We start from the raw sequence: 25,443 nt of genomic DNA, 5'->3' as shown, positions 1-25,443 counted from the left end.
AGCTTGGGGGCGTTATATATAGCCGGCTCGAGGCGGTTGCCGTGAACGGGATAAGTCCGGCGAGCGATTACGGTGGCGCTGCGGTTGGGCAGTGGAATTAGGAGTTTGGGCATCGCCTAGGTGGAGTAGTGGTGCCATTCCAGGGTCCAGCTCAGCACGGGAGGGGGTTTTACGGCCTGTCCCAACGGAACGGCCGTGCGGCACGTCGGCGGCAGGGAGCGCGCCCTGCGCGTGCCAGGCCACGGCGGCGGTGCTGCACGCGTGCGCTGGCAAGGGAGACGGCCACGCGGAGCTACCAGATGGCTTGGGCGGCGCTGAACGGCGTTCTGCCGTGGTGTGCCTTCTGTCGGCCGCCACGGGAGGTCCCGACGCCGCAGAAGACGCCGGCAAGGGCGGGCCAGCGCGCCACCGACGCCAGGAAGGCTCCACGCACGCGTCTGAAGCTCCGGACAAGAGGGAGGGGCTGCGAGCATCGAGCCAAGCGTACTGTGAGCTTGTGACTGAACTCTGAAGAAAACGACACTGTAAAACTGAATTTTACTGAACTTTACTGAAAATGCAAAGAACAGTGCAGCTCAGGTGTTCGACAGAATGCTTTCGGCATCTAGGGATTTTTCCTTGAGCTGAAATTTGGTGGAGTGGCTTCTCATTGCTCTAGTAGGCTGCATGATTTTTGGTGGAATTTTTGAAGGAGTGTAGATATGAATTTCACCAAATTTGGCAAATCTGGTCCAAACTTGCAGTGAGTGAAATTTGAAATTTTTGAAAAGAAGAAGAGTGGATCAAGATGGTTCTAGGTTGTGGGTACTAAAGACAATCCAGGGAAGTTGGTTTGGGACAAAAACTCAAAGGCAAAATGGCACTTGCTTTGAAAATCACTTACGCTCAAAATAATTGGCAGAAATGTTTTGGGAGATAAAATAATTGAAATAAAATCCAAAAACTTGTTTGGACTTGCTGAGACAGAGGATTTAAATTGCTCAAAGGTGGAGAGAGGGGTTTTGAGAAGATTTACTATAGGAGACATGGTAAAACCATGGGTGGTTTCAACAAGAAAGAAGTCCCAAAACTCCTAGGGTTTCTTTATTTTAAATGAAAATGAAAAAGTTTGAGAGGGTAACAACCAGAAGGAAAAGCTCCCAAAACTTCGACACCAAATTTGAAAGGGAAAAGAAAATCCTTGCCAATGGAAAGGAAGTTTTTAAGAGGAAGGATTTCTGGAAAAGAATTTTTTTTTAAAAGCCCTCTTTTAAAAATCCAACAAAGTTTTTGATGAAAACCAAATTAAAATTTTGGAGTGTCACAGTGGATGCATAGCAAAGTCCGTTATGTCCACCGGGTGCCCTTGTTCTATAAGCATGCTTGGATGCGCACCATACATGCCGATGTTTCTTTTAATCATCCTTATCCCCTTGTCCAATAGGCAATGCCAAAACTGGGCATTGAGATTTCTTCTCAACAAATCTGTGTAAGCATTTGTTGTGACAAGTGAACCTTGTGTGTGAAACTGCCTGGCAACTTCATCTGCTATTTTGAGTAGACGTGGATGTTCTGCCGGGTCTACGCTCCTGAATGCTAGTGTCTTGAATAGGTACCTCCACTCGTCATAAGACATAACACTAAGAAAAATTGGTTTTACGGATCCAAAGCGGGCTAATCTTTGAATTCTACTTATGATGATGATATGGCTTCCTCTGCCCATTGTTAAGAGAAATGAGTGGAAGTTTTTCCAGTCATCATCACTTACATCAGAAGCAAACTCAATAACTACAAGCATCTTCATCCTAGACATGGTCTTTCCATGCCTCAAAAAACTATTGCCACTCAAGTGCAAAACAGAAGAGAAGCACGAGCAAACCCTTTCATCGCCACACACATGAGCAACCAAACTTTTCTTCCCAACTTTGGCACCACCTATGATCGGAAGAATGGCTGGTGCATCACCAGCAGGTCTGTGCTGCAACAAAAAGCACAAGAGTTTTTGCTTTTCAGCATGCCGGCCGAACATAAAGTTGTCGGTGTAAAGATAGATGTCGTATGGCCTACGAGACATGCGCTCGCATCCACCCAGAAATGTTTGTGACCATGTAAATGATAAATGTGCATCATTTATTTGAAGAATGTTCACTGTGTATCAAAAAATGTTTCATGTGCACACTAAAAATTATATTGTGTATTGATAAAAATTAGACCTGTGTTAAAGCAGAGAAAATCATTGAAATCCGACAAAGAAAAAAATGAATAATATAAATAAATAAATAAAAGACCAGTGAAAACAAAGAAAGGACAGAGAAAATCAATGAAAAAGCTAAAAGAAACAGTGAAAACCCAGAAACATACAAAGAAAACCTGTGAAGAAAACTGAAAAACCAGGGAACTTGTGAAAATAAAAGAAAAAACACAAAAAAGGGAGAAAACAAATGAAGATAACTAGCAAGGAAACAAGGAAAACCCGAAAAAAGAAAAAGAAGGAAGAAAACAGAAAATATATAGGGAAGGAAACCGAGCTAATGAAAAAATTCTGAAACAATAGGCCGGCCCAGTAGCTAAACCACGGTGAAAAGGCTTCAGGCAAGACGGTAGGTGCACTCGCCCATAAGCTAGATATAGGTTTTGTAACCTTGCGTCAAGGATGTACCGGTGGGCCAGTCCTGTAATGCCACTTGGAATTACTGGATGGTCCAACTTTTTGGTATTTTCCTTTTTAAGGTTGCTTCATTCTTTTGTTTAATTTTTCTAAAAAAAAGTTTAAAATATTTAATATACATGTTTTCAAAACATGCATTACTTCAAAAAAATATATCATCGAGAAACAGAATTTGTTTTAACCCAACGCAATTGTTTTAGTTAGCAAAAGTTAAAATAAATGTTGATAGCTTTCAAAACTTATGCTTCCTACATTTAAAAAATGCTCATATATATCAAAAAATGTACATGGGATGTTTATAAAATCTAAAAAAATGTCCGTGTAATTCGAAAGAAGTGAAATAAAAATGCTTCAGATGTATAAGAAAAATGTACGATTTGATAGTAAGAAAGTGACTTTGAAAAATATATTTTCAATTTTTTATCATGTATACAATATATAAAAACGTTTTACATGTATACCAAGAATGTACAATGTGTATGAAAACAATAGACATAAAAAACATATATTTAAAAAAGTGTTAATCATAATTAACAATGTTATATCTGTATGGAAAATATTAAGCATGTATAAAAATGTTTCAGATGTATAAGAAAAATGTACGATGTGTACCAAGAAAAATAGACATCAGAACATATATTTGAAACAATATTCTTGTACATGAAAATTTTAAACCTGTATAAAAGAATGTTTTAGACATAATCCAAAAATGTACAATGTGTACAAAACAATAGGCATCTAAACATAAATTTGGCAAAACATGTTGATCATGTATTCAAAAAACAATTAACATATATTAGTTTTTTTACATATATGATAAATGTGGACACGTGTAAGAAAAAACAAAGAATATCAGTAAATTTAGTGCGAAAGAATGGAAATCAATGAAAACTGAGAAAGAAAGAAAGTATGATGAAACAAACGAAAACAAAGAAAATGAAATATAAGTAAGGAAAAAAATGAAAGACCGAAGAAAACCCAGTAAAACATAGAAAGAAACAAAACAAAATCGGAGAAAAACAAAATAAAAAATAAAAAACCATTAAAACCGAGAATGAAATGTAGAAAATCAGTGAAAAACAAATAGAAAACAAAGAAACCGGTGAAGAAAGAAAAAAACTCGAAACTAGGAAGGAATGGAAACGGAATAAGGTTGTACTGCAAACGAGCGCTCGGAATGGGCCGGCCCAGTATTGTTCAGCCACATGATTACACGAATAAGGTTTAAGCAAGACATATGCTACTCTCGCCGTAAGCAAGATATAGCACACGCGTATAAGAGACCTCTTTGGCGCCTCTGGGGTCGGGAAGCCTACCTAGCTGTCTGGGCTGGCCAAACAAAGGAAGAAAGATCGCTCTTGTCGGGTGGGTCGCATAGTAGATCAATCAGTTAATGGTTGACCAGTCAACCGTTCACGGGATAGCCATTGACCATTTGTCTTTCTTTAAATGGAGCGAAATTTTGTAAAAAACTTGGATTTTCAAAAAGTTCATAGACTTGAAAAATGGAAAAAGTCCAAAATATCATAAAATAAGCTCATCAATTTGAAAAAAGTACATCATTTTTGTAACATAGTTCATGAATTTTAAAAAAGTTCATCAATTTTGGAAAAAAAAGTCCAAAACTTTTAAAACAAAACTCGCCGACTTTGAAAGAAAAGTTGATCGTGCATTTTGAAAAAAAGTCCAAAAAAATGAAAAGAAAACTCACTGACATGTAAAAAGATCATGCATTTTGAAAAGAATTAACTTTGAAAAAATTTCACCCATTTTGAAAAAAAATCATGGATTTGAGAAAAAGCTCATGAATTTATGAAAAGAAAAGAAAATAAAAAGGTAAAAATAATAAGGAAAGACCAAATTAAACCGTTCGGAAAACCAGAAAAAGAAAAACCCCTATCAAAACCTTCTAGAAGCTTCACAAATAAATCAGAAGGTTCTAGAAGATTTACAGAACGGGTTGGGTCTTTTGACGAGAAAATAAACAACGTTGCTGGTCTATTTCACCTGTATGTGGTCAAGAAAGAAAAAGCTATGTCGACGGACCCTGTTAGCTAGCTGTGTCGGAGGGGGTGGGCACCCGTTTGCTGAAACTCCTTTAAACGGTGCTACGGGCGCCAAATAGATTTCGGGTAGGATCTGCCTATGTTAACTAGTCGCCTGAAGTTCTTCTTTAGGTCCTCTCGGGCCTGTTCATTTAGAGCCGATCACAAGCAGTCTTCTTCCCAAATTGACCGGCTGAAAGACGAAACGGTAGCACAAGCGTATGGGATTTCCTGCCTATCTCTTGATTCGATTGAAATTGATGATCTGTCTCGTCTATAGATCGACAATCTGTAGGCAACCGGTAGCACACCGGAACTGCACAAAAAGTTGTAAGCACCGGCTCACGCCATTGCGTCGGCTGACATGGCTGCATTGTCCCGAACTGAAGACCATCGTTCAAGTAATTGGTGCCCTACAGGCTAAAACTCCTCCCTCTTTAATTTTTTTACTGATATAATATATAAAGCCCTACCGCTGCTATCCGAGTTTAGTAAAAAGTTGGAACAAATTAGGATTGTTTGGGGAATATAATGTCATGCACCCAAGATTTTCAGTGGTTGATCGTTTAAAATCAAGGATCATTCTATTTCTATTGTACTATCTTGTCAAGTCTATAATACATGGAGTTCCAATGCATTGATTCTATTTTTGTTTGGTTCAAATGCATTAATTTTTCATGGCCGCTAATCATGAGGACGCACTTAAGAGTGGAGAACATAGAGATTGTTGGACCTCAATTGTGTTGCAAGTTATTTCTCATCATCTAGGGATCACTTAAGGATTATATGAGCCCACTTGATATTCTTGAGTTTATGAAGGAGTGCCCCTTCTATCCTAACAATGCTATAATTGCACACATAATTTTGTTAACCATTCCTATGAGTGACAGTTGCATTTGCGGAAATAAGCTTTTCTAAACTCAAGTTGTTGAAATCATACTTGCATTCTACTATGACAGAAGAAAGATCCAATGGATTGGCAACAATAGCACATGAAAATGATGTCTTCGAGAATATTAATTATGAACACTAGTCATCAGCCCGTACTACAGCACGGTCTAGCATCTAAAATAATCGGATGACTTTGTCTTGTAAAAACACTACTTGTAAAAAGAAGGTTGTTAGGAATACCAAAACTCAAGGCCCTGTAGGCTGTAAGGGACTTTTGAATGAGAAATGGGGGATTGCAATCGGAAACGGTATTTCACGAACATCATAGGATATAATTTTTCTCCTCCAAGTTTTGGAGGAATCGGGAGATGAAATCGAATGTCATGCAATGTTTTCTATAAGAGTGTGAATATAACTTCTCTCTTTATCTGTTTTCTCTTTTAGCAGGTAGCACATATTTTCGAGGTAATTCATGTCTTTTTTCCTACGCAAAATTTAAACACTAATTTCAAAGCAATGCATGTGTTTGATATTCTTGTATTGTTCGACTGGCCATGTAATTGTAATTCAGTTTGCCAGTTAAAAAAATGTGTTCCAAAGTGGCCCTGTATATTGATTACGGTATATTATGGTAGATTAGAAAATATATTGTTTGCCTTGGTTTACTTTTGACACTTTAGTTAGTTTTTTATTAGACTTTTCATGTATTTATTGTTATTAGATTGACCTACAATATTTTTGGGGACTGTTTGACTAAAATATGCATTATCCTAATTTTGTGTGACCTAATTAAATATAAACTATATTTAACATTCTAAATGAAATATCTTTTTTGTGTGTTCTAAGTGACATCTTTGTATTTTATTTTGGTTCCTAGTTACACCAAACACAACTTGTGGATATTACATATGGTTGTGTTTTTTTATATCACATGCAGATTTTTTTAGAATAATCACGTAAGGCTGTTGGAAGGTAGAGGCCAAACAGCTTATAGGATGTTCAGATCACGTGGTGCTGTTGGAAGGGTGTCTCGGACGTACATATGGAAATAGCTAAGACTCTTTTTCTGTCACATAAGTAGAGGAATAGGACTCCTTTTCTACCACTTCCGTATAGAAATAGGACTCTTTTTCTGTCATATTATCTCAGCTGCATAATTATGATCCGAAAGCTATTATTAGGCCTTTTCTAGAATTAACGTGGAGGCTTCAATGGCGCCTCCAATTAGTAAATATAAGATATAGTTGAAGATTTCATTTTAAGGAACACAAGAAGAAAGACACTTTTCGGTCGAACATCAATTTATTGACTTAGTTATACTTTAGTCTTTTGCATTAATATTTGATAAATTTTAGAAGTTATATAGAATAATGCTTGAGTAAAAAAGATTACAAATTTTATTACCATTTGCTTTTCCCAATGGCCCCCCGAATTTCTAGAGACTGCCCTGTCACTTAAGATTTGAGGCTTAAATAGCTAACTAAATATGAATCAATGTACCTGTAATTGTTATGTCTATCAATAAAGTTACAGGTGTTTCTCAAAAAATATACAAGAAGGAAAGGATAAATGACGAGTGGAATCATGCCACCCGATGCACATGGTCACTGTTGGCCGGTAGAGTGAAAGGAGCAAAGAGAATAATGTGTTACTCCTGTTTTGGCAAGCTTCATATTTTTTTAGTATGTTCGGAATGTTCAGAAGTTTCGGAGTCCTTAATAGATAATACTTAAACAAATATTCTTTTTCTTATTTCATTCAAGGATTAATGCAATTTTGCGAGATGATGGTATTTGTTATCTAGACAGTGCCCCGCAACAGGGGGGGGGGGGAGGTGGAGGGGGTATATAAAGTTCTGATCTCCAATACATTTAATTGAATGCATTATCACTCCTTAAATTTGTATGTCCGTGGACACATAAACACATATGTTTTGAAAATACATCAAAGTGCTACATTATTCAAGTTGCTGAAGCACAATTAAATTGGCACACCTCGTCGCTTCCTCCCTGGCAAGGCACTCGCTTCATCTGTGTCCTGAGCACGACTTATAACAAAATTAGAAAATAAATTATGAGGGGGTATCCTTGATTCCCAGGAAATAAGAATGAAGTCTTCTTTCGGTCTAACACTAGGATCCGCGAGCAACTCCCCAAATGTCACACTTGGTGATTCCTTCTTGATTAAAACATTAGTCGTATAAGGTATCATGCTAAGTGGATGCATAGCAAAGTCCGTTATGTCCACCGGGTGCCCTTCTTCTATAAGAATGCTTGGATGCACACCATACATGGCGATGTTTCTTTTAATCATCCTTATCCCCTTGTCCAATAGGCAATGCCAAAACTGGGCATTGGGATTTCTTCTCAACAAATCTGCGTAAGCATTTGTTGCGACAAGTGAACCTTGTGTGTGACTGCCTGGCAACTTCATCTGCTATTTTGAGTAGACGTGGATGTTCTGCGGGGTCTACGCTCCCAAATGCTAGTGTCTTGAATAGGTACCTCCACTCGTCATAAGAGAGAACACTAAGAAAAATCGGTTTCACGGATCCAAATCGGGCTAATCTTTGAATTCTACTTATGATGATGATATGGCTTCCTCTGCCCATTGTTAAGAGAAATGAGTGGAAGTTTTTCCAGTCATCATCACTTACATCAGAAGCAAACTCAATAACTACAAGCATCTTCATCCCAGACATGGTCCTTCCATGCCTCAAAAAACTATCACCACTCAAGTGCAAAACAGAAGAGAAGCACGAGCGAACCCTTTCGTCGCCACACACATGAGCAACCAAAGTTTTTTCCCAACTTTGGCACCGCCTATGATCGTAAGAATGGCTGGTGCATCACCAGCAGGTCTGTGCTGCAACAAGAAGCTCAAGAGTTTTTGCTTTTCAGCATGTCGGCCGAACATAAAAGTGTCGGTGTAAAGATAGATGTCGTATGGCCTATGAGACATGCGCTCGCATCCACCCAGAAGCAGAACAAATTCTTTCATGTGAGCAATAGCGATTTCTAAGCTTTCCAAGGCACCTAGTGACTCGAGGCACATGGCCTTGTCATCCTTCTCGGTTGTTGTTCGAGAACGCTTGAGGGGAATTGCTAAATACATGCTGCTACTAGATGAGTCTTTGATGCTAACCTCATCGAAGCATGCACTGTCTTGGAGGGTTCGGTACCTCGAGGTGTCCAAGACGCGGTATCCTCTGTACATGGCCTCTGAGAGGATCTTGAGCTGCAACAACATCCCGGAGTTGGTTATGTACCGCGCATCCGCCTCCTCAACGACCATGCTTACTCTCATCAGGAGGTGCTGCAACCTCTCTATCAGCTCTTCTGCTTCCGAGCGTGAAGGCTTCGGGTGGTACTTGTTCAGCAGGAAGGAGATGAAACGTCTTGCAAGTTCACCTGCAACTGCAGATATGACAACCTCCATGGCCAGGATTGATTAGGTAAAGCTGCTGGTCAGGCCGCCTGGAGAAATAATTTACCTGTGCGGCTTCTGCCAAGTCTTGCAGAGACTCTTGTCTTGGGAAAGTAGTAACAACAGCTCGTTACTTGAGTATAATATATTCTACCGACACTACGTAATGACAGCCACTGCAAACTAGATAATGACAGCCACTGCAAACTAGTCGTAAAGATTCAGTTGGTAGTTGCAACCACTAATCCACTATCGTCGGTGACAGCGATCGGCACCAGCTAACAAAGGGAGACGAGACGACAACTTGTGTCGTTCAACTGTTTCTAGGATATGGAAGCACCGTGTCTGGAGGGGAAGTCTGTGGACGTTGTTTCCAGAAACGTGCAACTCAGGTCTATTTCCACAAACGTGAGGGAAGGGGCAATGCGATACTCCTCAAAAGCTGACAATTTACTGATTTGGAAGGAATGCATCCAGCCATACATCTACCTTGATACTGCAATTTTCATGGGAAAACACCAGCCATCACCCCGGCAGGTTTTCTGCTGCCAAACTGACAATGCACTTCTCTCTCAAAAATAACTGACACTACACTACATTGGCGGGCTTTGGCGATGTGGCAGCCGAAGTCTGGAGGGTCGGGGAATGAATTCCACAAATTTTGATGTTGGGCTAGTATAAATCTCGGACCATCCTAGCTCGTACGAAATGCAGGGTTTGTTTTTTGTTCATGTTAACTGTAATATTTCGTACCGCAGAAAAAAGAGAGTAAATTTCATTGTTTTCTGAAATTGTCACCCCGTCTGCATGTCTACGGTACATTACGTAATTTCTTTTACATTTTTCTTTCCGCTTATATTTTGAAAACTTTCAAATATACATATTTTTCAGAAATTAATGTACTTAAAAATTCAAAATTTCACCGCACACTAAAAAATGTTAAAAGATCATGTATTTTGTATAAAATGTTAATTTCATTCTAAGAAAATTTCATTGCATTTAATTAAACTTTCGCAGTGTAAACAATTATTGGCGCAAGTAAAAATGTTCACACCATTAAAACAATGTTTTACATGTATTAAAAAATATTCAAAATATATCTAGAAAATGTTCAACATGCATTTGAATATGTTTAATATGTACTAAAAATTGTTCATCAGGTTTCTGAAAAATTCCTACATGTATAAAAAATAGTGTCTATTCAAAAAACAATCAACGACTTTTTGAGGAAGCAATCATGTATTTTTTTAAATGTTCAATGTGTAACTGAATTTTTTAACATGTGTTCAAAAAATGTTCAACGTGTATTCAGAAAATCTTTAATGTGTATCTGAGAAATGTTTAACATGTAATCAAAATAATGTTCAAACATGTATTTCAGAAAATGTCCGCCATGTATTTGAAATGTGTGCACGGTGTATACAAAAAGTTAGCATATTTAAAAATAATAAAAGAACTAGAAAAAGAAAAAATTAATAAAAAATAAAATAAAATGGAAAATAGCAATGAAAACTAACAATGGAAACATATAGAAAATAAAAAACAGAAGGAAACTATTAAAAAACAGAATAAGAAAAATATAGTGCACGAAGTGTGCTAGAACCAATCCATGCTGATCTATAAAACTGTCATGAAAACTTTCTAATGAGTTGACCTACTAATGTGATCACACACGAAATGCTGAGGCAAGACGGTGATACATCACGCTATGGCTATAAGTTGTCCATACCGATTCCTAATAGGAATTGCCTACGTGCGATGTCTAGCGGCTGACCAGTAGCGAGGTTCCCTTCGTTGCGCGCTGTAGGTTCTTGTAGGGTTTCGTATTTATTATTTATTTATTCGTTTGTCTATCTGTTTTCTTCAGAGTTCCTTCATTTCCTTTATTTTGCTATGGTTTTTCTTTCTTCATTATACTTCGGTTTTCTTTTTTTATTTCTTGGTTTTCTTTGTTTTGTACGATCCTTTTGCTTTTATTTTGTTTCTTTCTCATTTTTTATTGGTTCACTTTGTTTCCACACATGTCCTCTTTTTCCTCAGTATACAATGTACATATTTAGAGCACACATGAAACAATTTTATGATACACTTTGGAAATATTTCAAATGCATGATGTACATTTTTTACAAATGCATGTTTGTAAACATTTTTTTGAATACACAATAACATTTTTTACAAATTCAATTTGTGCATTTTAATGGAAATAACATTTTTCTAACCTATGGAAACATGTTTTACATTGTAGAAATATTTTATAAATGTCACAAACATTTTTGAATCCCCGATTTTTTTCTTCAAAATGTCACGTACATAGTTCTAATGGTTCAAAACCTTTTTTATGGTACAAAATATAAACATTTCGAAATATAAACAATAAAACAAAAATTTTAAAAAGGAAAAAAATGTACGGGAAAAAAAATGGAAATGCATGGATGACTTCAATGTCACGTCAGCAGGTGGGGTCACTGGGCTGACCCTGTGATAGGTATTGCTGCGGGGGGCACATAGCCACATCCGATACATCACACTGTAAGCGAGATATATCCCTAGCGCACCTGGGTTGCAGAGCTCTGCAATATGCTAGTTTTTTTGTGTCACAAATGCCTTCTGCATGTCTAGTTTCACCGCATAATGATAATTCTTTTTGCCTCTTTCTTCTCATATAATTCAAACACTCATAGGTCGCAATGACACTGTCAACAATAAGTTTATCCGGCACAAAGGTCGATGTTGTTCATAGATAATTTCGGGAAGAACCTGCTTAAGTAGGTTTGCGAGTACTTTTGAATCGACTTTATAAATCACACTAAGCAAGCTAATAGGGCAGGACTGCGAAAAAAGTATTGTTTGTACCTTAGGATTAATAACAATGAGCATCCTGTTAATCTCCTACACATAATCTCCTCCCTTCAATATCCTAATCACAACATTAGTAATGTCTGTCTTCTCACCTTGCAAGTGCCAATAATTTTGAAAAACTTGCGCTAGGAATTAATCCGAGCCTGGTGCTTTTGTCGAGAACATTTGGGAATAGGGCCACACTAGTTGTTTTGTATGATCCTTTTGCTTTTATTTTTGTTTATTTTGCTGTGGTTTTGTCGAGAACATTTTCTTTATTTTGCTATGGTTTTTCTTTCTTTTTTATACTTTGGTTTTCTATTTTTATTTCTTGGTTTTCTTTGTTTTGTATGATCCTTTTGCTTTTATTTTTGTTTCTTTCTCATTTTTAATTTGTTCACTTTGTTTCCACACATGTCCTCTTTTTCCTCAGTATACAATGTACGTATTTAGAGCACACATGAAACAATTTTATGATACACTTTGGAAATATTTCAAATGCATGATGTACATTGTTTACAAATGCATGTTTGTAAACATTTTTTGAATACACAGTAACATTTTTTACAAATTCAATTTGTGCATTTTTAATGGAAATAAACATTTTTCTAACCTATGGAAACATGTTTTACATTGTATAAATATTTTTTAAATGTCACAAACATTTTTGAATCCCCGGATTTTTTCTTGAAAATGTCACGTACATAGTTCTAATGGTTCAAAACATTTTTATGGTACAAAATATAAACATTTCGAAATATAAACAATAAAATAAAAATGCTAAAAAGGAAAACAAAAATGTACGGGGAAAAAATGGAAATGCATGGGTGACTTCAATGTCACGTCAGCAGGTGGGGTCACTGGGCTGACCCTAGGTATTGCTGCGGGGGGCACATAGCCACATCCGATACATCACACTGTAAGCGAGATATATCCCTAGCGCACCTGGGTTGCAGAGCTCTGCAATATGCTAGTTTTTTTTGTCTCAAATGCCTTCTACATGTCTAGTTTCACCGCATAATGATAATTATTTTTGCCTCTTTCTTCTCGTATAATTCAAACACTCATAGGTCGCATGACACTGTCAACAATAAGTTTATCCGGCACAAAGGTCAATGTTGTTCATAGATAATTTCGGGGAGAACCTGCTTAAGTAGGTTTGCGAGTACTTTTGAATCGACTTTATAAATCACACTAAGCAAGCTAATAGGGCAGGACTGCGAAAAAAGTATTGTTTGTACCTTAGGATTAATAACAATGAGCATCCTGTTAATCTCCTCTGCATAATCTCCTCCCTTCAATATCCTAATCACGACATTGGTAACTTCTGTCCTCTCACCTTGCAAGTGCCAATAATTTTGAAAAACTTGAGCTAGGAATTAATCCGGGCCCAGTGTTTTTGTCGAGAACATTTGGGAATAAGGCCACACTAGTTCAAAAATGCCTACTAGCAGTGTTCGGAGAACGTTGTTAGTGGCGCCGCATGCCGACGCCATTAGTATGATGCCAGTGCTAGGCTGGTATTACTTCCAACGCCACTCGTATATGTCTCATCAGTTGTATCAACTAGATGACCCGTTGCGCCAATGGCGCAAAGGCCAAGTGCAAGCCAAGTATTGGAAGATTATGCATTAAAATATGTAAACACAAAATGAAAGCATATATTTCTTTCATCATGGTTGTTTCGAAGGCATACCACACATCAGTCTAAGCAGGAAATAACCGATATTTAAATGCACAGGATGGTCTTAGGGGATTACATAAGATCCAAACGGATGATAAACATAGAAGTCTTGGTAGGCATCTATACTAATGCTAAGTTATATAACAAGGGGGCTCTTGCAATTTGCTTACAATGAGTAGACGATCAGGCGCAGTCCCTTGGAAGTGCATTTGAAGACGAACGCATATGCTTTCCTTCAAGACGAAAAAAGAGTGAAAGCATCATTAATCTTGGAATAAAACTAAATATTAGAAAGAAAACATTGTCTAGAAAAAATGGAAAGAACATGATGATGGTCACCTCCAGCTCATACAAAATTAGCAACATCGAGAGACAACAAATTATAACTCAAATTAAATATTCGCACAATTCAAATATTTGCACAAAAATATTTAGAGACCAATCATAAAACTCTTGAAGCATTGGGAAATAGAAACTTAGATACGTTATAAGAAAGGCTTCAGATTGGTCCATGATAGCTTATTTACATTGCACATAAAAGGCAAGCTACATAGGCAGTGATGCATCATGTAGATAGCTCTTTTCATTCTATTTAGAGCCACTAAGGTACGGGATGGTTAACAGCAATCTTTTAAGTACTATCATGTATGCTTTGATCAATCTTTTCCCATCCAAACCGCAATTTTGTTTTTGACAAAAGACACAAGGATGCAAGCAACACAGTCCTGCAGCAAGAAAGGTGACGGAGAGAGATGCATCTTGTTACAGGTGAAGTCAAATAAGCATTTTGGCATCTTGGTACAGGTGAAATCAAATAAGCATTTTGGTATAAGCCTACAGGATAAACTCACCCTAAGGCAGACAACAATCTTCCGAGAATCACATTTGGCAATCCTTTACAATATATTCAAACCCGTTCATCAATCAAAAAGAAGCTCAACCATCGGCAAACACCCCTCAGGAAAGAAAGAAACCTTGAACATAATGGAACGGGGAAGAAATGATGTAGTACATCTTTTAGCAGAATATCACCATAATGCCATGATGAATAGCATCTTCCGTCCCTATAGTCCCTATAGACTTCACAAAGGCACTGCTCAGCGTTGGACTGTAAATCATAACCACAAGTTATTACATGTAAGTTTGTGCCACTGAGAAATAAGTGGTAAGACTTGTGGATAGATATACAACCCTCTGCCAAGGATTTCTAAAACTAATAAGAAAAGCCTACGCACCATGGGCTCTTGTATGAGCTCACCTTATATTTCCTATATGAAACCATCATCAAAATTATGACATGTTTCGCACTGCTTCTTACCAAAGCTAAAAATAGTTTTAAACAATTGTTTTGGACTGAGAAAATAGATAACTACAGATATTTTGTATCCCCTGGAACCATGTTAATTCGGTATCAGGCAACATATAATGGATGATAAATTGAGAGACAAGAAAGATTGGATGCTCAAGTGCTCATGTGTAACGCCCTCGATGCGGCTATAGCTCCCACGTGTCGAGGCACGACTTAGAGACATAACCGCATTGAAAGCAATGTCGCAAGTTAGGCAATCATTACAACATCCCATGTAATATATAATAAAAGGGGAAGACGAGATCCGAAATGGAGGGGGTATTTATAGGCATAAGTGGAGCTAGGAGACTCCAAATTGAGCATGGTTTTCGGCCACGCGTTCGTGATCGAACGATCTAGATGATGGAGCAAAGATAGGTGGGTTTTGGGCCAAATTGGAGGGGTGTTGGGCTGCAACACACACGAGACCTTTTCGGTCCCTCGGTTAACCGTTGGAGTATCAAACGAAGTCCAAATGATACGAAACTTGACAGGCAGTCTACCGGTAGTAAACCAAGGCCGCATGACAAGTCTCGGTCCAATCCGGAAATGTTTAATCCCCACACACGAAAGAAAGCTAGAATTGACCACCGGAGGAGAACGAAGCGCCGGAATGCAAAACGGACAACGGGGAAAATGCTCGAATGCATGAGATGAACACGTATGCGAATGCAATGCACATGATGACATGATATGAGATGCATGAAAACGAGAACAACACACGGAGGCAAAGACCCGAACCCGAGAAATAAATATAACTTAACGCCGGAAACGGCAAGAGTTAGAGTACAAATTGGGAAAGTTATATCCGGGGTGTTACAACACTCCACCACTACGAAAATATCTCGTCCCGAGATCTAGGACTGAAAGAACGCCGGGTACTCAGAACGGAGGTGATCCTCGCGTTCCCAGGTAGCTTCACGGTCGGAATGGTGAGACCACTTGACTTTGAGAAATTTGATTGACTTGTTGCGGGTCTTGCGTTCAGTCTCTTCAAGAATAGCAACTGGGTGCTCACTATACGAGAGATCTTCTTGGAGCTCAATGTCCTTGAAGATGACCGTGCGGTCAGGAGTCTTGAAGCACTTTCGAAGCTGAGAGACATGGAACACATCATGAACATTTGCAAAGTTTGAAGGAAGCTCGAGTTGATAGGCGAGGTCGCCTCTCTTGCTGACAATCTTGAAAGGTCCCACGTATCTAGGGGCAAGCTTTCCTTTGATACCGAAGCGACGAGTACCTTTCATAGGAGAGACGCGGAGGTAAACATGATCTCCGATCTCGAAAGCCAAATCACGGTGCTTACTATCATAGTAGCTCTTCTGGCGGGATTGGGTTGCTTTGAGGTTGTCACGAATGACTTTGCACATTTCTTCTGCCTCTGTGATTAAGTCATTACCCAGCAGCTGAAGTTCACCGGTTTCAGACCAATTGAGAGGGGTACGGCACTTCCTGCCATACAGAATTTCAAAAGGGGCCTTGCCCGAACTTGCTTGAAAACTGTTGTTGTACGAGAATTCAGCATAAGGAAGACAATCCTCCCACTTCATGTCGAAGGAGATCACACAAGCCCTGAGCATATCTTCAAGAATCTGGTTGACACGCTCGACTTGACCGCTTGTTTAAGGATGGAAAGCAGTGCTGAAGCGGATGTTGGTGCCCATGGCCTTCTGAAAAGAATCCCAAAACTTGGAGGTAAAGATGCTGCCACGGTCTGAAGATATCACTTGAGGAATACCGTGCAGAGAGACAATTCGAGAGGTATAGAGTTCCGCCAATTGAGCTGCAGTGATCGACTCTTTGATAAGAAGAAAATGAGCCACTTTGGTAAGCTTGTCAATGACAACGAATATAGAATCATTGCCACGCTTGGACTTTGGAAACCCAGTCACGAAGTCCATTTGAATGTGGTCAAACTTCCATTCTGGAATGGCAAGAGGTTGGAAGAGACCTGCTGGCCTTTGGTGTTCTGCCTTCACTCTTCTGCAGACATCACATTCGTTCACGAATTGAGCGATCTCGCGCTTCATTCGAGTCCACCAATAAGCTTGCTTGAGATCCTGATACATCTTCGTACTCCTAGGGTGGATGGAGAGGAGAGAATTGTGAGCCTCGTTCATGATCACTTTACGAAGTTCACCTTTGGGTACAACAATTCGATCCTCGAAGAAGAGAGTGTCCTTGTGATCAAGGCGGTAGCACTTGTACTTGGACTGACTCTTGGCAATCCCAATCTTCACCTTTTTCACCATAGCATCAAGAAGCTGGGCTTGGCGAATCTGGTCTTCTAAGGTAGGAGAGACTTGAAGGTTGGCGAGGAAACCTTGAGGAACAACTTGCAGATTCAGTTTGCGGAAAGCTTCACAAAGCTCGGGTTGATAAGGCTTAAGAATCAGACTGTTACAATACGCTTTCCTGCTCAAAGCGTCAGCAATCACATTTGCCTTGCCTGGAGTATACTCGATACTCGGATTATACTCTTGAATCATTTCGACCCATCGAGTTTTCCTGAGGTTGAGATTAGGCTGAGTAAAGATGTACTTGAGACTCTTGTGATCAGTGAAAATGTCCACTTTTCTTCCCAATAGAAGATGTCTCCAAGTCAACAGAGCATGCACAACTGCCGCCAACTCGAGATCATGAGTGGGGTAGTTCTTCTCATTAGGCTTCAACTGGCGAGAGGTATAAGCAACAACTTTCTTCTCTTGCATCAAAACTGCGCCAAGACCTTGGAGAGAGGCATCACAAAAGATCTCGTACGGCTTGGATTCATCAGGCGGAGTCAAAACTGGAGCAGTGATCAACTTCTCTTTCAAAGTGTTGAAAGCAATATCACACTCCGGAGACCAAACGTATTTGACGTGCTTCTGAAGAAGATTTGAGAGAGGCTTCGTGATCTTAGAAAAGTTTTCAACGAATCTTCGGCAATAGCTTGCGAGACCGAGGAAACTGCGGAGTTGCTTCACGTTCTGAGGAGGTTCCCAATTCACAATTGCAGACACCTTCTCAGGATTGACGGCAATGCCCTTGGCAGAGATGATATGACCAAGATAAAGAACCTCATCGAGCCAAAATTCACACTTGGAGAACTTGGCGTAGAACTGATGTTCCCTGAGCTTATCAAGCACCAAACGCAAATGCTTGGCATGATCTTCCTTGTTCTTGGAGAAACCAGAATGTCATCGAGATAGACCAAAACGAAGTCATTGGTGTAGGGGTTGAAGATGAAGTTCATCATGCGAGAGAACGTCGGAGGAGCGTTGACGAGGCCAAAAGACATGACAGTGTATTCATATGAGCCAAAGCTTGTCCTGAACACCGTCTTGGGAATATCTTGCTCACGGATACGAATCTGATGATAACCCATACGGAGATCAAGCTTGGAGAATACTTGAGCACCTTTGAGTTGTTCGAACAGCTCATTGATGTTGGGAAGTGGGTACTTGTTCTTGATGGTCTTCTTGTTCACTGGACGGTAAGCAACACAAAGTCGTTCCGAACCATCCTTCTTCTTCACAAAAAGAACACCACAACCCCACGGAGAAGAACTAGGCCGGATGAGACCCAATCTTTCTTGCTCATCGAGTTGTTTCTTCAGCTCCTTCAACTCTTCAGGGCCGAGCTTGTACGGACGCTTGCACACAGGTTCCGTGCCGGCTCAAGATCAATAACGAATTCCACTGGCCGGTGCGGAGGCATGCCTGGGACCTCTTCTGGAAAGACGTCTTGATACTCGCAAACGACTGGAATTTGCGAGATAGCATCGAGTTCACCCTTCTCATTGAGAGAAAACAGACGGATGGTATCATCACGAGTGGCAAAGACAATCACATCCTCAGACGAATGAGTCAATTGAATCTGCCTGGCTGCACAATCGAGCTGAGCCTTGTGCTTAGAAAGCCAATCCATTCCGAGAATAAGATCGATATCCGAGTCGCCAAGAACCGTAGGAGAAGATAGAAACTTGTAGTCACCCAAAGTGATAGTAACATCCGGAGCAATGGAGTTAGCATGCATGTGTCTACCAGGAGAAACAACTGCCAATGGACTAGGCAAAATTTGCTGAGCCAAACCATGCTTAGATGTAAACGGTCTCGAGATGAAGCAATGCGATGCACCAGTGTCAAAAAGAACTCTTGCGGGAATATCGTTAACAGGAAGGTTACCCATGATGACATCTGAAGAATCCTCTGCCTGAGCTGCGTTTAGCAAGTTGACCTTGGCGGACTTGGGATTATGCTTGACCACTGCTGTACTTTCCGATCTCACTGGAGGAGGAGGAGGAAGACGCCTCTAGTTGGTACACTTGTTGGCATAGTGACCCTTCTGTTGGCACTTGTTGCACGTGACCTCTGAAAGCGGACGGTGATACGGAGCACTCGGTCTTGGAGGTTGATACGAAGACTTGTTCTGAAAGCCTGGGTTGGGTGGGTGGGAAGAACCACTGCCACCTTTGCTCTTCTGCTGATACGGCTGACGGAACGGAGGAGGAGGAAGCCAAAACTTCTGCTGCTTGGCCACTTGAGTAGAGGAAGAAGGAGTAGCATCTCTGGCTCGCTTCCTGGAAGCATCACACCTCAACTGAGCAGCCTCTTGCTTCAGTGCCATGTTGTAGAACTCATCGTATCTCAACGGCTCAAAGAGGACAAGAGCGAGCTGAATTTCTTCTCGGAGACCACCCCTGAACTGATATATCATGCTCTTCTCATCAGGTACGTCCTGCTTGGCAAAACGGGCGAGCTTCTGGAACAGCTTGTTGTAGTCATAGACAGACAAAGAGCCTTGCTTCAGATTGCGGAATTCCTCACGCTTACTTTCAACCACACTTTGAGGGATGTGATGAGCGCGAAAATCACGACGGAAATCATCCCAAGTGATCAAACGTCCACCTCTGGAATCCTTGTACTGCTGGAACCATTCTGCAGCCTGATCTTTGAGTTGGAAAGAAGCGAACTTGACGAAATCTTCAGGCCTGACGTTGCTGCATTCAAAATGCTTGCCCAGATCCACAAGCCAATCGTTAGCATCGGAAGCCTCAACACAACTGCTGAACGTCTTTGGGCCATTCACGAGGAACTGGTTCAGTGTAGCAAAGTGGTGTTGATTGTTGCCTTAATTCCCTTGACTGCCTTGATTGCACTCTTGGAGAATTTGCATGATCAACTGTGTGTTTGCATTAGTGGCGGCCATCACAGCTTGCCATGCTTCCGGAGGAGGAGGAGGAGGCGGATCTTGATTCTGGTTCTGACTGGTGTTCTTAGCGGGAGCCATCCTGAAGAGGTTGACCACCGTTAACACATAGACAGATAAAATATTGAAGCTGAATCCAACGGAATGAAAATTTGCAACATAAAGTCTTCACATCCGAACAAAATGAACGAATGTATTTCTCTTGAAGTGGTCACATATCCCTAAATTGCAAAGCCACGTAGAATGACGGGAGATAATTAAATCAACAAGGTACGGATCAAGAACGAATAATCGGTAAGAAATCCCAATCTCAAACCAATATCCGTGGAAGAAGAACTAGAGCTACGAGAATTCCCACCTATGAAACTCCCGAAATTTTCCGGTTATGCAATCAGGTGTTGGGGATACAGGGGAAGCATAATATCTCACCCAAACTAGCAATTCCTACATCCAGTTGTATCCATCCTTCAACACATAACCAAGAAACCTTCGGAAACCATCTACCTCAACCTTCGAAAAGCATCCGTTATACAAGTTATGGCGATACTCCCGAACTCGCGCCCCAGTACTGGGTGGCGTCGAGGTTATCTCACCAACGAACTGCATAAAAGAGATTTTTGATGTCGGCGAACATATCTCAAGTATTTCAGAATTGCAACGATAAAATTGTGACGACAACACCTCGGAGCTCAACTCCCCGGGACACTGCCACAACCCCTAAAGACAGGAGGCACCAAGAACAATGTTCTCGTCACAAAACCATCGGAACAAATCCAAGATACTCGCGTGATCCTAAAATTTTTTTTAGTGAAATTTGAGAAGAGAAGAGTCAAAACTCTACGTCAGGATGCCTTACCAGAGCGATGAGGAGACTGGGAAGAAAAAAAGAATTCCTAAGCTCTCCGATATATAATTCCTAAATGACTCAAAACATTTTTCTAGACACAACTCGGCTGCTAAAAACGATCAAGCAATGGGGCTCCTAAGGTCGGGGAAGGCTCTGATTACCAACTTGTAACGCCCTTGATGCGGCTATAGCTCCCACGTGTTGAGGCACGACTTAGAGACATAACCGCATTGAAAGCAATGTCGCAAGTTAGACAATCATTACAACATCCCATGTAATATATAATAAAAGGGGAAGACGAGATCCGAAATGGAGGGGGTATTTATAGGCATAAGTGGAGCTAGGAGACTCCAAATTGAGCATGGTTTTCGGCCACGCGTTCGTGATCGAACGATCTAGATGATGGAGCAAAGATAGGTGGGTTTTGGGCCAAATTGGAGGGGTGTTGGGCTGCAACACACACGAGGCCTTTTCGGTCCCTCGGTTAACCGTTGGAGTATCAAACGAAGTCCAAATGATACGAAACTTGACAGGCGGTCTACCGGTAGTAAACCAAGGCCGCATGACAAGTCTCGGTCCAATCCGGAAATGTTTAATCCCCACACACGAAAGAAAGCTAGAATTGACCACCGGAGGAGAACGAAGTGCCGGAATACAAAACGGACAACGGGGAAAATGCACGAATGCATGAGATGAACACGTATGCGAATGCAATGCACATGATGACATGATATGAGATGCATGAAAACGAGAACAACACACGGAGGCAAAGACCCGAACCCGAGAAATAAATATAACTTAACGCCGGAAACGGCAAGAGTTAGAGTACAAATTGGGAAAGTTATATCCGGGATGTTACATCATGCTGCATACCTCTGTCTCCAATGCTCTCTTTTCTTTCTTTGCTAAGTGCTCAAGTCAACTCAATGGCATATCATTATGGTGTGCGTTATTTATTCCTGTAATAAGGCACGTACACACACCAAATCGTAAACGTCAGAAATTCATTTTTTTTAAATGATACATGTTAATTCTAAAGGGAATAAAAAAGGTAAAACTATAAAATATAAGCGTTGTCATCATCAGATAGCTTAATTCATAAATCATGGCACCTCCACCAAGCGTCAATAAAAAAATGATTGACGTGGGCATCCGGGGCGCAATGTATGGCTTCGACGGCGCTGTCTCCATGGCTTCTCCTCCTAATCCGGCCTTGTCCTGCACCCCACTTGCCGATCCTCTAGGCGCATAGGTGGGAGGTACGTTGATTCGGTCCGGCCTGGAGTTGTGGTTGTGCGATGATGGTGCTCGGCGTCGGTCGTGACGCGGTCTAGATGCCTTGTATCTCGTCTCTTTGCCTGTCGGCTGGAGCTCGAGCTAGGAGAGCTTTGTGCTGTGTGTATCTCTCTTTGTTTTTCCCACACCTTGTGTGGTGCCCTTCTTATTTTCCCATGTATGTCTCTGTTTGTTCTCTTCTACCTATCAATGAATGATACGCAAGCTTTGCGTATCCGCGAAAAAAATGATTATTTAAATCACAGGGTTTGCTCTGTCGTCCATCAACATAAACAGTGAAAGAAAATTAGAACAAAACACCTTTTTATGTAGAAGAGGCGAGCAGACTATTGAAAAACATGGCATATATTTCTGCATATAATTGAATGTGAAGTGGAGTACCGGCTGACCTTGCAAAGACTCCTTTTCTTGAGGGAGTTAAGCCATACATATTAGAGGCGAGTAGAGAGCGGCCGTACTTGTCACCGGCTTCCACGCAGCCGCACCATAAGCACGAAGCTGAGAGGCCATAAACATGCAGAGGCTGCTTTCAAAGATTACACAGGTTACTCTCCAGGAAGAAAATATATAATTCATAGAATTATATCGACATAGCAAAATCTTTTGATCTCCATGATTCCACTGAGATTGCTTTGCCTGGGGCTGGGGACCCATTCAGGACTATAGGACAGCAACATCAACGAATCAAACAAACTGCAAGGCAATGGGAAATTTCGAACTTGTGATGGCAATGGAATGGTGGATTCAGTTGGGGGTGATGAATCCCGAGCTCTCCGTCGCCAAAGAGTCCCTCTTTTGCCACCATCCTATGAAATTACTCTCAGTTAGATCAAGATAGTCAGAGATTCTCAAGCCTGTGCAAAATTTCTAATCCCTCACACGCGTCTGTAGATAAGTTATTCTACAAGCGACTATCAGATCGAAAGATTCTGCAGCTCGTCACATACTCGCACGGGAAACTACAAACGCCAGCAACCCGAAGCAGAGGTGCGCCCGGTGAGAGGGGGCGTACCTGGAGGTGGATGCCCCATAGGCAGCGTACAGCGTCGGAGGAAACAGTCGGAGGTGCGGGCGCCGCGCCGGCGTCCATGGCGACGCCGCACACCAGCAGTCCGAGCGGCTAGGGTTAGCCGTGGATGACGTTGGAGGACCTGCAGGCCGAATTAGTGCAGTGGAGGTGGTAGAGCAATGATAGGAGAGCACGGGAAGGTGCTAGATGGCCGCCGGGATCGCCGGAGTGGGTCGGCGGCTGCTCCCCTTCTCCAGATCGAGGCCACACTCCTGGCCTCTCCTTCTCCAGATCGAGGCCGTGCTCCTGGCGCCCTGAGGAAGAGAGGAGGAGGAGGTGAGGCGAGGAGGCGGAGCAGCTCTTCTCTGGTGCCAGGCAGGGAGGCAGAGCTGCGAGCAGCGGCGGCGGAATGTAGAGAAGAAGACGAGAGGAGTGGCTGCGTGGGATGGAAGGGGATTGGGCTAGGTTCCTTTTACCCAGACCACGATTGGCGAGCACGCGACGCACACTTCACGTACCAAAAACTTCAGAAAACTCACGTCGGTTGCACAACCCCACAGCCAACGAGCCCCTGCAGTCATCCTCTCTAGAAGCGGCCGTGAACGTGAGAAAAAGCCGACGGTTGACCAGCCGCCAGCAGCCAAATGAACACTGTGGTGAATCGATCGAGCGGTGGAAAACGCAGTGCGCGCGTGATGGCCTCAGAACAGCGGGTAGTCTAGCGTCCTTTAACTTGTCCATATGTGCAATGCCACTAACCGACAAATTATCAGCAAGATGCATGATAGACAACAGTAATAGAAGTCATGCGTCATTTGGTTGACGCTCGCTTTGCCCCATGCGTCCCCATTGTCAGTAAATCCCTACTATGTAATAACCCCTAGCTACACAAATTGAGTTAACACATTAATTAAAATAAATCTTACTTAAACATTAATGTTAAACTAGTTTGTATCCATATATTACACAGATTTGAACAACACTGTTCAAATAATCAAATCACAAAAAAATCTCATTAAAACTAAACAACGAGTCTGATTCCACGCTGACGGGCTGTCTCCGTCGCAACCGCTACCGCCGGACCTTCTACGCATTGTCGTCCGAGATGAAGATGACGCCCTCGTGTCTGTAGCCAGAGTCAGAGGCCTCCACGATGTCGGATGCAGGAGGTTGGTTTGCAACGCTAGGATCTCCCCTTGCTCATCGGGAGGAAGCGACGAAAATATCATGCGAACCTCAAGAAGCGTGTCCACCGTTCACAAGTCCTCCACGTCATGGCATGCAGGAGGCGGAGGTAAAGCCGGAGGAGGTTCCATCTCCTGCCTCCGTATCTCCTCCCTCTTCTCCTCATCCTCTTGGAGGGACTCGAAGGAGTAGTTGATGGCGGGCTGCTCCTCCTCAAATTCCGGGTCAGCACGGTACAGAGCCATGCTGTCAGCGTCAGCGAGCCGCGGCGCAGCCACTAGATGCTCTCTGAAAGCCACCTCACCCACCATGTTGATGCCCCAGGGTGCTGACGGAGGCGGCATCCGTGTCGGGAAAGGTGGCGGTGAACCAGCCGGAGAAGGGGTTGGGGACAAATCTGGCGACGCATCCATCGGGAATCCAGCAGCGTGCATCTCAGCTACTTGCGCGACACCGGCAATTAGCTGGGTCAATGGCAGCATGGCCAGGACCTTCTTCAGCTCGTGAAACATGCATGAAGGAGGATGGCGACGTCGGGTGTAAGGACGGACAGAGAGGTGAAATGGTGGGCACCGACGCAAGAGGGACGGTTTGTGGGGGCGTGGGGGGGGAGTGGATAAGATTAATCCACTCCCACCAGGTGGATAAGACCCCTCCCCCTCCTTTATTTATGCTGGACCACCTTAGCAGTGTTGGTTGTGCACACAACGCCACTATCTGTGTGTAGGTGTGCGGCCAAAGGTGGAGACGTAAGTCATATGTTGTCAAAAAATCATTTTTGGTGGGGTGGGTTTTACAATTTTTCAGTTAACAAAGTCTATAAAAGTTGAATCTTGTAGTGGTGTGTTGGTATTACCTTTCTAGGATAAGGTTAGAATTTGATATTGTTAGACACAAGTTTTCACATACATACATATAGATTGAATATTTTGGTTGGTACGCATGATGTTGCTAAATTGTGTGTTCATGCAAAAATTTCACATACATACATATAGCGGGAGGCGGAGCAGCAAAAGGCTGTGGCCGCACGGGCAGAG

At 41.7% G+C, this 25,443-nt stretch overlaps 1 long non-coding RNA gene and 1 pseudogene across 2 annotated transcripts; both read right to left on the bottom strand.

The window, feature by feature from the left end:
• Positions 1 to 7,449: 7,449 nt before the first annotated feature.
• Positions 7,450 to 9,107, bottom strand: LOC125540615 (putative disease resistance RPP13-like protein 1; annotated as a pseudogene).
• Positions 9,108 to 13,555: 4,448 nt separating this feature from the next.
• On the bottom strand, positions 13,556 to 23,703 carry LOC125535042 (uncharacterized). Of its 2 annotated transcripts, XR_015617638.1 has the most exons (6): positions 23,225 to 23,703; positions 22,602 to 23,018; positions 22,029 to 22,417; positions 21,790 to 21,875; positions 14,544 to 14,639; positions 13,556 to 13,764 (listed from the first exon to the last, which is right to left on the bottom strand). It is a non-coding gene; the product is annotated as an uncharacterized LOC125535042 (long non-coding RNA). The 2 variants fall into 2 exon arrangements; XR_007294576.2 differs by having other exon boundaries at positions 21,790 to 22,417.
• Positions 23,704 to 25,443: the final 1,740 nt, after the last annotated feature.

This window comes from Triticum urartu, chromosome 2A (genome assembly GCF_056163025.1).
Source record: "Triticum urartu cultivar PI428250 chromosome 2A, HENAU_Tu73, whole genome shotgun sequence".
NCBI classification, from domain to species: Eukaryota; Viridiplantae; Streptophyta; class Magnoliopsida; order Poales; family Poaceae; genus Triticum; species Triticum urartu.
The sequence above is the reverse complement of the archived record's forward strand: the minus strand, read 5'-3'. Positions and strand labels throughout refer to the sequence as shown.